Consider the following 3,994-nt stretch of genomic DNA (forward strand, 5'->3'; position numbering starts at 1 on the left):
GTTCACCAAGGACTCACCTCCACTCGTGCAGCAGCAGCTCTCAGAGAAGCCTTCATCATTTCTGCTCTCCTCTCTCGTCTTCTTTGTCGCTGTTGTCTTCTCCGTGCTACAGAGTGAGAAAACAAGATACATTCACTTTATCAACGTCAAAACTGCAGGAACGTGGGTACCGTAAAAACAGATGGCAGAAAAAAGACAAAGGAAATTGGACTAGGAAGCCTCTAGGGCAGGTTCCTCAGCACCTTCTCACCTCTTTGGAGATCTGTGCTGGGGCAGGCCCAGGGCGTGCTGCTGGAGCCGGCATGCTGTCACTGCTTTGACACATCCTCGTGATGTTCTCCCTGCTGTGCTCACCCCTCGCTCTCTTCTGGACAGGGAGTCGCTCTGCTGTTTCTTTCGCTTCCTCCAAGTCCTTGCGCTTTCTTCCAGACAGGTTCTTGGAGAGAGAGTGGGGGTTCACTGCAGGGGAAGGTCTTCCCCCTGGGCTGGGACCTCCTCTGCAAGGAAGCCCTCTGGTCTGGATGTGGGCTTTGGATTCTGCTCTTTGATGAGCTTTCTCAGAACAGACTGCATTCACATGGCTCTTTCTATTTGTCTCAGTGCCTCTCCCTGTCATCATCAAGAAAGGAGAAGCAACAAGGTTGAAAGAGAGTCCAGCACTGCAAAAAGCAAAAGGTCTGCACAGTGGGCCACAGTACTCGGAAATCCCATCTTGAGCATTCACGGTTGTGGATCTAAGGATCTTGGCTGAACTGTGAGTTCGCTTTTCAAATCAGAACAGGAAAGGTAACTGTAAATCCCAGGGATTCAGACCCCAAGCAACACGCAATGACAACAGTTCCAGGAAGGAACAGACAGAAAAAACAACGAGAAAGACAGTGCACAAAACCCAGATGCCTGCTGTGTATCTGTACCTCTCTTGGGGGCTGTGCCACACTCCATAGTCCTCCCCTGCCTTTCCGCACAGCTGCGCTTCAGAGGAAGACCACTGACATCAGCCTCTGACAGAAAGAAGACAAGAGTTATTTGAAGAGCATCTCTTGGGAGGATGATATTAGCACAGCCAACAACAAAATTCTCATCTTCAAGCCTAGCGTCTTCCATGTGCCTTTCTGCTGCTCCAGCGCTGCTCCATTTCTGCAGTCAGCACAGATCTGCAGGGACCTTTCCCCTCTCCTCTGTCACACACCCCTTCATGCAGCCCTGTTTAGAGGCAGGTACCCACACCATGGCTCACCTGCAAAAGCTTTCCGTTTCCCTGCTTGCCCAGCACCGTGACATGGATGCGCAGGCTCCATCCCTAAAACAAAATATCATTTGCTGATGTAACAGAAACCAGGAGGCAGTAGCAGTATTGTCCCATTAGCCCAAGGCCACCCCCAAAGAAACAGACACTGCTTTTACGGCCAAAACACAAACTGATGTTTAAACCATAACACGCTTACAAAAACCACTACGAGTCTCATTCCTGCTCAGGTGGCAGCAAAGGAAACCCGGTTTACCTGACAGCTCTACACTCTGCAGAGCAAAGGTGCATCAGTAAACAAAATGCTCTCGGGTGCACAAGTTGAGGAACGTATTTTTTTACTCTACAAAGGATTCACTCAACTCTAAGCACCACAGTTTATACACAGATTTCTGTCTCACTGATGCCACCAACTGCTGCTGTCAGCATCTCACTGTTTCTACAATGGTTACTTGACATCCCCTACAGCACTGCACCTGCTCAGAAGTAATACTCAGAATTCATTCTTGCACTCTTCATGTGCAGTGTGCAAGAAGAAACTCACTCCTGTGTGGTGGTAAGTACAGTCCACCTCCATCGCGTCTCACTGTGCGTCGAAAGGTGCAGTTGTGTCTCTGCTGTTCCCAAACACGCGGAACTGCACCACGATGCTTCTGGAGAGAGAAAGCAAATGTTGGTGAACGGGCAGCCAAGGTTTGCAGAGAGGTTGCAGATGGTGCCAGAGATAGGATATGAGATTGCTGAGACACTACTTATCACTAGGGAAAATACAGGCTGAGACACGTCTGTGCTATTAGCCCAGGCTGTGTGCAGCGAGTACACAGTCCAACTGGTTATTGTGCCATTGGGATACCCATGTGCCATTGAGACACTCATGTGCCATAGGAACACCCACATGTCATTGGGATGGAGGCCCATGTGCCATAGGGACATCCATGTGCCATTGGAACACCAGTGTGCAACTGGGAAACCAACGTGACTTTGGGATGGACACCCACATGGCATTGGGACACCCATGTGCCGTAGGGACACCCATGTGCCATAGAGATACCCATGTGCCTGCTCCACCCTTAGGGTTCTAGGGTTTCTGCTCCACCCCTTCCCCTTAGAAATAAGGAAGAAAACCCAAGCAAAAGAAACCCGGCCATACCTTTCCACTTGCAGAGCAGAAGCAGACTCCTTGCCGAGCCATGACCACTGAAGTCTCCGAAGAAGCTCAGGCTCTGAGGGCTCTCTTCACAAGAACTTCCCTCGCTCTCGGGTAAAGCTGGCTTCACTCCTTGACTACCTTGCTCCCTGAGATCTCCTTTCAAACGGGGAACCCTGAAGAAAGTATCCACAAGTGAAAAATCATGAGGAACGAGCATTTTCCCAGCTTTCTTCTGTCATGTAATTTAGCCTCTGGAGGAGGGCAATGTCTGCAAATCAGCTGGCTGCGAGAGCTGCCCGACACTAGATCCAGTTTATGTCTGACTGCCATGGCTTCCATCAGCAAGTATCCCTCCCCATCTCCTCGGCAGCTCTGCACACAGCTGGTGTTGCTGTCGTGAAGAAATCTCGCTCTGTCCTCTCGCTGCAGCACTTTGGGAATCTGAGAGACCTCCAGCTCTGGCTTACCAAGGCTCAGCAGCACTCCTCCCTCCTGGCTGACACACAGCACAGTGGCTGTGCCGCACGGTCAGCACTCATCAGCCTCCCCCTGCTCTCACCACTAGCCGGGATGAGGGCTGATGTAGAGTGCCCACCCTCGTGCACAGCTCACAGCCGTGACACTCCCTGGTGGCAGCCATGGCCCAAAGCACACAGTGCTTGACGTGTCCTTGGACAGTCCGTGTCCCAGCTGGGCACCTGGCTTCCTGCCATAACCTCAGAGAGCTTTTGTTCAATATCTCTTGGATATGCACACCCATGCATCACTAAGGCACAAGTTGCACTTTAGGAAGTCAGCGCTCTCCTTCCTTTTTAACACCTGACATGAAGGCGGGGCACTGGCAGCAATTTTCCCCAGGGGAGTAACGATAAGTTTCATCATCCTTAGTGAAAATGTGGGATGGGATCTCAACAAGAACCCGTTTCCCCTGGAAACAGCCATACAGAAGGGTGCTGCTGGAGCTGGAGCTCCTCCCCAGCCCAGCTTCTCTTCTGACACACCTCGTGGCAACCTCCCAGCACCAAGCCCAGCTCACCTGCTCGGCCTGCTCAGCCTCAGCTGTGCCCAGCTCACGCACACGCCGCAGCGCTGCTTCTGATGGGCTGTCCCAGGGTGATCACTTCCAAGAAGGCCCAGAGCTCGGTCTCGCTGTGCAGCACGCTCACCAGAGCACCAGCTCTGCTCACCTCCTGGGGAACAAATGCTCCCACCCCAGCAATGACTGTAACCTCAGTGAGTTCTCCCATCGCTTCTGTGCCTTCATCTTAAGCAAAGGGCGTGGTCACCTCCCGGTCCTTAATTTTAGGAAACCAACACAAGTCGAGCGGATTCTGGAGTCGGGCGTACAGGGGGTCTGAGGAGCGCTACACTCCAACTGAGAAGGAGATCATGGTATGGTGTTACCACTAAGACGCAACTTAGCTTGTAATTGTTCCTAAAATATCCTAGTTAATCACATTTGAAATTTGGTATTTCTACAGCAAAGGGGCGCTGAACTGAAAAGGCTGGAAGCATTGCTGGGAGAAAGCAACAAACAGCAGCACAACCTCAAGTGATGAGTCTTTAAAAAAAGAGGTAAGATGAATTATTTCCTATGA

The 3,994-nt window shown here is 51.3% G+C and overlaps 1 long non-coding RNA gene across 2 annotated transcripts; it reads right to left on the reverse strand.

Annotated features, from left to right (window-relative positions):
- Positions 1-359: 359 nt before the first annotated feature.
- LOC136049753 (uncharacterized) lies at positions 360-3,699 on the reverse strand. Of its 2 annotated transcripts, XR_010622332.1 has the most exons (4): positions 3,433-3,699; positions 1,238-1,300; positions 915-1,001; positions 360-609 (listed from the first exon to the last, which is right to left on the reverse strand). It is a non-coding gene; the product is annotated as an uncharacterized LOC136049753 (long non-coding RNA). The 2 variants fall into 2 exon arrangements; XR_010622331.1 differs by lacking the exon at positions 3,433-3,699 and having other exon boundaries at positions 1,238-1,608.
- Positions 3,700-3,994: the final 295 nt, after the last annotated feature.

Source organism: Cyrtonyx montezumae, unplaced genomic scaffold (assembly GCF_038088225.1).
Source record: "Cyrtonyx montezumae isolate F1298 unplaced genomic scaffold, pur_monq_1.0 scaffold_21, whole genome shotgun sequence".
NCBI lineage: Eukaryota > Metazoa > Chordata > Aves > Galliformes > Odontophoridae > Cyrtonyx > Cyrtonyx montezumae.